Source organism: Cebus imitator, unplaced genomic scaffold (assembly GCF_001604975.1).
Source record: "Cebus imitator isolate Cc_AM_T3 unplaced genomic scaffold, Cebus_imitator-1.0 Scaffold146, whole genome shotgun sequence".
Classification (NCBI taxonomy): domain Eukaryota; kingdom Metazoa; phylum Chordata; class Mammalia; order Primates; family Cebidae; genus Cebus; species Cebus imitator.
In genome coordinates this window covers 4,510,900-4,520,436 of record NW_016107461.1, presented here as the reverse complement: position 1 = coordinate 4,520,436, position 9,537 = coordinate 4,510,900, and the positions used below count along the sequence as shown (strand labels likewise).

General features: G+C 42.8%; 1 long non-coding RNA gene across 1 annotated transcript in view; it reads right to left on the bottom strand.

The window, feature by feature from the left end:
• Positions 1-9,164, bottom strand: part of LOC119473299 — a 16,767-nt gene extending 7,603 nt beyond the window's left edge. The window contains exon 1 of the long non-coding RNA XR_005202503.1: positions 9,153-9,164. This is a non-coding gene — a long non-coding RNA (uncharacterized LOC119473299). The remainder of the gene's footprint in view (positions 1-9,152) is intronic.
• Positions 9,165-9,537: the final 373 nt, after the last annotated feature.

Below are 9,537 nucleotides of genomic sequence, written 5' to 3'. Positions count from 1 at the left end.
TTTTAAAGATGGGGTTTCACCATGATGGCCAGGCGGGTCTTGAACTCCTGACCTCAGGTGATCCACCCACCTCAGTCTCCCAAAGTGCTAGGATTACAAGCATGAGCCACAGCACCCGGCCAACGGAATTCTTTAAAGATAAAATGTGCAACCTCCAAGTAGAATCTTGAGTCCTGCCCTATTGCCTGAATTTCAGATTCACATCTTCAATGTTCTTCACATTTCTACTTTAAAGTCTAGTCAGCATCTGAAACTTAACACAGTCAAAGGAATATCTTTCATATCCACCCTTTCTCATATTCCAACAGCCATTTCTCTTCCAGGCTGGTGTAAAAGGCTGTCACACTTACCTTCCACTGAGCTGTTAACACTTAAACTGTCCATGGGGGACGAAGCTAAAAGAGCACCGATAGTAACACTCCTTCTGGGGCCTCAGGGCCTGCACAGTTTTGCTCCTCCCAGCACCCAAAAGCACTCACCCCAGCTCCTGCACACGCTTACCTGCATGTTTCCTCCCATGACGGGTTGAGCACAGGGTGTTCTAGTGAGTGGAGTAGTCTGCCCCTGCCAGCGCCTAAGTGGCCAGCTACTTCCAGCACCCACACCCCAGTTCCCACCAGCAAAGGGTTCAGGGAAATTATCCTGCTTCACTATCTCAGTCAGGTGACCAAATCCACATCAACAGTGATCAGTCACATTAAAAGTACACACCCTTTCCTTTGTATGATGTGATGAAAAGAACACTTCATCTTTTCGGTCTTCCTCCCAGGCATCCATAAACCCAGACGTATTATGAGAAACACATTTGATAAATCCCACTTGAGGGACATTCTACAAAATACGTGACCAGTAGTCCTCAAACCTGACAAGGTCACCAAAAAAGAAAGGAAAGTCTGAGAAACTGCCACAGTCTAAAGGAAGCTAAGGAGACATAAAGACTAAATGTAATATGGTAACCTGCATAAGATCCAGGAACACAAAAAGGACCTTTTTATAAACTGAATGTTTGTGGCCTCCCCAGAATCCTCATGTGTTGAAGCTTTAACCTCGAATGTAATAGTATCTGGAGCTAGGGCGTTTGGGAGGTAATCAGCATTAGATGAAGTCATGAGGGCAGGGCCCTGGTCTGATGGGATTAGTGCTCTTATAAAGAGACACAGAGAGCTTGTTCTTTCTCTCTTCTGGTGGGAACACACCTAGGAAAGGGACTGTGCCATGTGCAAGTGAGGAAGAGACTCCTCACTGGGACCCAACCATCCTGGTACCCAATCTCATACTTTCCACCTCTAGATCTGTGAAAATAAATTTCTTTTGTTTAACCCACTCAGTCTATGGAATTTTGTTCTGGCAGCTAACTGATACAGACCTTAAGTAAAAACTAAATAAATCAATCATGTATAGAATTTAGTCAATAATAATCTATCAATATTACGCTACTAATTGTGACAAAAGACCACACTACGGTGATAGGATAACAATAGGAAAACTGGATGTAAGTTATTTGGAAACTCTCTCTACTATTTTCACAACTTTCTGTAAATTTAAAACTCTTCTAAAATGCAAAGTGTATTTCTAAAAATCTGATGGCTTCCCATCATATTTTTTTTAAACCAAAGGCCTCTCTTTTACTCATCATCTAAAACTCACACCTTGTTTACTCTGGTGTACCATGTTTACCATTACAAGGGTTACACAGTATGAGTTACATACATGTACATATTTGTCAAAATTGATCAAACTGCATACTTAAGATCTATACATTTCTCTATATATGTTATACTTCAATTACAATTGTTTTAAAATATATGATTGCCAAATGAATACTCTAACGACCTAAAAAGTACCCTTGAATTTGGTGGCTGAAAACACTAACATTTCATTTGCTCTGGAATCTGCAATTTGGACATGGATCAGCATGGACACTTCATTACTTCTCTATTTGCCAGTAGCCAGCGACTGGTGTTATCTAAAGGCTCACTCACTCACACGTCAGATGGTGAATGCTGGCTGTCACCTGAGACTTTAGCTGGGCCTGTAGGTTCAAGCATCGACACAAGGCATCTTTATGTGCCCCGAGATTCCTCATGATATGGTGGCTGTGTTACAAAAACTTTGTATTCAGTGTGACTCTAATTCTGCTTCAATATACACACACATTCTAAAAAAATTAACAGAAGTTTTCCCTGGAGTGAAGGAAAATGAGTGATTTTTAAACTTTCATAGTTATACATTTTTATTTTATAAATTTTATACCATAAACATGTATTACTTTCTAAATCAGATGAAAAAAATTCAGTTCCCTATTAGCATACATAATACACTAGTGTAAACACAAATGAAATTGAAAATGCAAAAATGTCAAACATATTTACATTATTTTTTTAAAAAAAAGAATCCACTCACAAACAGCAAAAACATTATGAAATACTTGATTCATTCTGCCTTACTTCTCCACCCCCCACAACACGAGACAGAGTTTCACTCCTGTTGCCCAGGTTGGAATGCAATCTGCTCACTGCAACCTCCACCTCCCAGGTTCAGGTGATTCTCCTGCCTCAGCCTCCTCAGTAGTCGGAATTACAGGCATGCACCACCATGCCTGGCTAATTTTTGTATTTCTAGTAAAGACGGGGTTTCACCATTTTGGTCAGGCTGATCTTGAGCTCCTGACCTCAGGCGATTCACCTCCCCCAGCCTCCCAAAGTGCTGGGATTACAGGCGTTGAGCCACCTCGCCCAGCCCACCTTACTTTTCAAGTTACAGATGAACTGAACATCAGCACATCAGAAACTAACTAAGAACACAAATATGCTCAATGATATCTTCTAAATAACACATCTGGCCCTTTTCATGGCACAGCTCTCCCTTAGTCCAATTTCTTCCTCAAAATCTTCTCTCCATAATTTTCCTTTAATCAAAATCACCTACTAAACATTACCCTGGAAATAAAATTATCTGGAAAGCAAGGCCTACAAAGACAAACCTCAGATGCTAGATACTTCCTATCTTACAGCACGGTGTAACCTCACTTGATAACAGATCTTTTACTAAGATTTAAGGCCTACTGAACAAACACTATGGCTATCTCAAGGTCACTCTGGAATTCTCAGTAATGGTTAAACAATACAGGAGTCAACGGCAAGATCTTTTGCTTCCTTCCCTGGCCTCAGCCTTATTGCAAAACACTCCCTCCCTTTTGCTACCTGGCCCCACAAGGCGCGTTCTTACATTCCTTATGGATCAATAATTTCTATCATCTCATAAATTCTAAACTTACTCTAGTAAAAAGTTAACTGTTTTTGCTACACTAAAGTTCTTTTCTTCATCTGACATTAAACAACTACTTCTATAATTTACTCATTTTTCAAAACACTGTTAATTTGCAAATACCAAATTAACTTACTTAAGTTATATTTTTGCACTTTTCATTTCCTGATTTGCCTTTTTCCTGCCGACTCACACTATTTGATTACAACAAATTCCTAAGCTTTTTCTCAACCTGGACTATTTACATTATAAAAATGTCCCACGTTCTCTAAAATGCACAATTTTAAAATGATACCTAAATGATTTTATTCATCCTGTTTTACAATATGAGTTTTTAGTTATTTCAAGAACTTCATCAACAAGCAAGTCAATTCTTAGGTGCTTCAAAGGAACAATTATCAGTATGCAAAGTTAAGGCTTATGTGGTATTAATCAAATATTCTCAAGACTTGCTCAAACAGAAAACAACTGTAAATATATTCACATGTTGCTTAATAATGGGGGTACATTCTTAAAAATGCATCATTAGGCAATTCACTGTGAACATCACAGTGGACTTACACAAACCTAGACAATCTAGCCTATTAAACATGCGCCTAGATGGCAGCTTACTGTAATGAATACCATAGTACATGTGTATCTAAACATAGAAAAGGTACTGTAAAAATGCAGCATAAAAGATAAAAAATGGTATACCTATATAGGGCACTCACTATGAATGGAGACTGCAGGACTAAAAGTTGTTGTGAACGAATGTTAAGGTCTAAGACATTGCTGTACACCACTACTGACTTTATAAAGACTTTACACTTAGGCTACACTGAAAAGTTCTTCTTTCTTCAGTTAACCTTGGCTTACTGTAACTTTATTTATTTTACAAACTTTTAAACTCTTCTATAATTGCACTTAGCTTAAAATACACATTGTACATCTGTACAAAATATTCTTTCCTTATATCCTAATTCTATAAGCTTTGTTCTATTTTTAATTTTAAAACTTTTTGTTAAAAACGAAGACACAAACACCCACTAGCCTAGGCCTACACAGGGTTCTGATCATTCACATCACTGTCTTCCACCTCCAATCTCATCCCACTGAAAGGTTTTCAGGGGCAACAACACGCATGTAGCTGTCACCTGCTATTATGACAGTGCCTTTTTCTGGAATATTTCCTGAAAGACCCGCCTCAGGCTGTTCTATAGTTAACTTTTCTTTTTAATCAACACAAGTACACACTAAAACAATGATAAAATGGGTAGAAAATACACAAACCAATAATGTATTTAATGTTATTAAGTATTATGTACTGTACATAATTGCATATGCTACACTTTTACAGGGACTGGCTGCACAGTAAGTTTGTTTACACCAGCATCACCACAAAAACATGAGTAAGAAATTCTGAATACTACAGCTTCACTAGGCAATGGAAATTTTTCAGCTCCCTTATAATCCATAGGACCAAAATCATATATGAGCTCTGATGACCTCACTGGCACTACGCAGTACATAACTGTACTACACGAATTAGGGCTATACGTGTCTGTACAAATTTATAGTAGTCCCAAGCTACAAACTCAAGAACTTCAGCTAAACAAAGAAAGACATGTCAAAAAGTTTTAAGTCCTGTCTCCTTCCCCATGGTTCTCCTGATTATTTCAGTACTGAAAAGAACTTTCTCTGGTTGCTGAGATGTTCAAATGGGTTCATTACTATGACATCTCTTTTTAAAAAAAAAGCATTATATAAATTAAAAGGTATTATTAGCATAACAAAGAAAATATTTCGGCAAGGGAGGGAGGAGTAAACCTATAGCAGACACGGGGTTCGGAGAAAGAAAAGAAAGAGGGAAAAGAGAGAATGTGAACACATGCCAGTATCCCTAAAAAGAAATGTAAATGTATATGGCTATCTCCCTTGCTCCTCATCAGCAATATGTTTTCTTTAGACACCTACCCTGCATTTGCTGATACACCGGCAGCAGCCTGCTTAAATCAGGAGTGTGACATGCTACACTGCATGTCAGGGTGGAAAACAGCGGTGATCTTCCACAGGGCTGGGAAGGTGAAAAACACTAAATTCTGATCAATTTATTAATAAACAGAGAATAGCATTTTCTTCAAATACACGATTAATTTCACTACCAATACTTTATTCACAGGATACACATTACAACTGCTGTTAAAGATAGGTGGAGATGACCGCAATAAGAGATTTTAAGAGAATGCAGAGTTATTTACTTTTTTCTATTTAATTATTTTTTATTTGACACTCGTTCCACATAAGTTTATTTAAAAGAGTAAAGTGCAAGGCAGCCTGTACCCTAATGTCAGGTTTCCAGCTTGCTGCTAGGAAAAGCAGTCTGGGGAAGAGAGAATCTGTATTATAAATGAAATCCCCTAAAACTAAACGACATGCCCACATTCAGCTAAGGACAGTGAACCAGTATCCCTTGTAAAGTTTAAACACTTACTTCCAGGTTAAGTATGCCACAAACAATTGTAAGCAAAATTTCCAAAGTCAACCACCTTTAGCTTGGGGCTAGAGCAATCACCTAACTCTACCTCCCACACCCGGCATCAACAATTTCCTTAAATCTTATGCTGAATTCTCCCAACAAAATACTTCCAAGCTTTCTTTGCTGAATAAAAATGGCGCTGCTTTTTCCATCACAATATTGTTGATTTCTCAGTAATCCTTAGGCCCTTTAACAATCAAACTCAATTGGCCTGATTTAAATGCCACCCTTCCCTGAACACTGCCAAGCGCTTTTTTGAGGGTTGGGCCAGGAGGTAAGGGTGGCTGCTTCTATCTACAAAGCTGCAACTTTCTCAGCTAGAATCCTGGGGATAATTCCCTCTCACTTTTCTTCATAACCTCCGCCTTCCCCGAAACTGCTGCCTGTGTCTCCCTTAAACCACACTCCAATGCAAACTGTCCCCAGAGTGCAGCACTTAAGCTTCTCTGTGCCCCTCGCACCCATCAGCGCCATCTCTAATGCACCGTTCAGACCTAGACCCACGCATCAGCCTTCCGGGGGTCGTTTAGAGCCACCCGCCGGGGAGGCACCACCACGGCAGCCTCTCCGGAACACAGCCTTTCGCTCCGTCTACATCCCAGCCTATGCACCCGAAAGGACGCAACTGCCGAGTCCCAGTCCCGCTGCAGCGCAGGGCAGGGACCAGCACGCACACCCTTAAGTCTACATGAAGACCCTCCCCGGGACTATCGCCGGCACCAACCCCGGGACCACCACGGCCCTGCGCGGCGGATGGGATTCTGGGGGGCACGCCGGGGAGGCAGGGAGGAGGCCGGCGGGAGCGAGAGTTCACCGGGACAGGCTTGTCTTCCCCTCCCTTCCAAGCGCAGCAGGCCCCAGTCCCCACCCGTCTCCCAGGCCCCCGGTCTGGTGGCACCGCAGCCGCAAAGGGCCCCGAGGGCGTGTGCCAGACGTCTGAGTGCCTCGCGGTACCTGAACCCACCTGGTCAAGTTGCAGCTGCACCGCGTCGGCGAGGGGCCGCGGCAGGGTGGAGTCCGTGGTACTGGCAGTGCTGGAGGGCGACAAAAAGGCTCAGACTAGGGACTGCTCTCAACTTTGCGCCCCGCGCTGCCTGCCCTAGCTGCGAACTACCGCTTCCCCACCTCCGACTTCCAGCAACTCCCAACGCAGGTTCCCCACCTCGTGCACGCAGGCGCCGAAGGCCGCCCACGGCACAATCGCGGCGTGGAACCCTGACGCGGCAGCCAATCAGAAAGCGCCGGCCGCACAGCGCACGTCCCCCGTGCCGAGGGGCGGGGCGAAGGGAGGAGGCTGGGCGAAGGCTGTAACCTGAGGGCGCCTCGCTGGCGTAGTCGGATGCCTTTCCGCGGTGGGACTTTAGAAGGGCGTCTTTCCCCCCTCAGCCCTCCCTTTGTCTTCCCTGGAATGTCACGGCCATTCACCTCTCTCTAGGAGGGACAGCAGGCAACCTAGGGGTGGGCAGTGGCCCCAAGAAAAAGGAGCGAAGTGAGGGACGTCCCAAGCATTGCTGGGGACATTGGGGACCAAGCTTGGGCCTGGGAGGAGGGGGCGAACCAAACCTAGCTGAAAAACCCCTTTGTCTTCGAAACTGCTATGTAAAAGCCCAAAGCTGAGAACAATCCCGTGGTCTGACCCTTTCAGTCCCCATCCAGCCGCACCTGGGCCTTCCAGGCGGAGCGAGGTGTTGCTGGGTTGAAAGCCTGTGGTGGTAGGGAGACCGACTCACCTTTGTTGCATTAAAGTTTAGTTCTTTTTTTTTTTTTTTTTTTTTTTTGGGACGGAGTTTCGCTCGTTACCCAGGCTGGAGTGCAATGGCACGATCTCGGCTCACCGCAGCCTCCGCCTCCTGGGTTCAGGCAATTCTCCTGCCTCAGCCTCCTGAGTAGCTGGGATTACAGGCATGCGCCACCATGCCCAGCTAATGTTTTGTATTTTTAGTAGAGACGGGGTTTCACCGTGTTGACCAGGATGGTCTCGATCTCTTGACCTCGTGATCCACCCGCCTCCGCCTCCCAAAGTGCTGGGATTACAGGCTTGAGCCACCGCGCCCGGCTTAAAGTTTAGTTCTTTGGTCGCCAGCCGGTCTTATTGAATGTCCTGCCTTACTCCTCAAAGAGCATCCCTTCACCCCCTGACCACAGTCACCCTCAGACTTTTGAATTCTGCGTGTCCACATACCTTTTGGGCGTTGAGGGAGGGTCATATATATGTGTAAGTCATTTGCCCCAAACTCCATAAAAGTAATCCATTTGAGCTCTTTGAAAATGCAACATCACTGCTGGGCGCGGTGGCTCAAGCCTGTAATCCCAGCACTTTGGGAGGCAGAGGCGGGTGGATCACGAGGTCAAGAGATCGAGACGACCCTGGTCAACATGGTGAAACCCCGTCTCTACTAAAAATACAAAACATTAGCTGGGCATGGTGGCACGTGCCTGTAATCCCAACTACTCAGGAGGTTGAGGCAGGAGAATTGCCTGAACCCAGGAGGCGGAGGTTGCGGTGAGCCGAGATAGCGCCATTGCACTCCAGCCTGGGTAACAAGAGCGAACTCCGTCTCAAAAAAAATTCTTATTAAAGAATATTAATCCAAAAATCTAGATTTCTCTATTAATACAGTATTGGAAAAAAAAGATTTTTTCATTTTCTTCACTTTGGAAATGTGCAGGGAAGCATATAGCTGGCAGAGCATACAAACTGAAGGAAAAATTGAAATACCATTTTAAACCATTAAAGATGCGTGTTGGAAACACACTGCAACCTAGAGTAGGCGGCATGGAGATACAGTCTCTGTGTGCCACCACGCCCAGCTAACGTTTGTACTTTTTGTAGTACCAATAATGTCTACAAAAGGAGTTTCCTTAGGCTGAATTTTTATTTTAGTCATACATGACAGAACATAGCCTATATCTGGGCTTACTTCACCTAAAAGCCTTAACAGAGTTTTGTGTTTACAGAAGTAAATAGGGTTACAACTAGTTTTGACCTATTTTGTGCTTTTACAAACTACACAGTAGGAAAAGATTTCAAAAGAACAAGCAATAATTATATAAAGATTTTCATGGATGAGAGTTAAGCAAATGAATGTATAACTTATTTGGATTATGGTATTACTTTGTGGCACATTTAAAATTATTACTCTGATTGATGATTTTCAAAATTCCAGGCACCATTAGATTCCATCCTTCTGTACGGTATTTCTCTAATTCTATACATATTTATCTTTTTTTGGTTAGCGTCCACTTGTTAATCAATTAAACAATGCTACATTATTCTAGGACAGGAGCCAGGAACTTTGGTCTTACAGCATAAAACTACTCTATCACTCTTTGTGTAAAATATGTTCCACTACTGGTTCCTAGATACTTATGTCGGAGAGTACTTAAAATTGTTCCCTTTGCTGTTGCTTGAGTGTCATTGAAAAATAAAAGAAAAAATCAAGCCATGTATATCTGATACAACCCAACAAGAGAGTGGGTCTCCGTGGAGTTCCAGGACCATCTTTATTAGAATCACTGAGGATGCTTATTGAAAACCCAGATTGCTGGGCAATAGTCAACACATAAAAGAATCAGAATGTGCTATGTCAGAGCCCTACAATCTGCCTTTTACCAGTGTTCATGGGTAATCCCTAAGTACATGGTGAAGTTTAAGAACCATTGTCGTGTTCCTTTAATACCTCTCATTTTGTTAAGAACTTCATTATTATTCAGCAAATGCAAAAATAATTCACATATGCTGATACTTATAC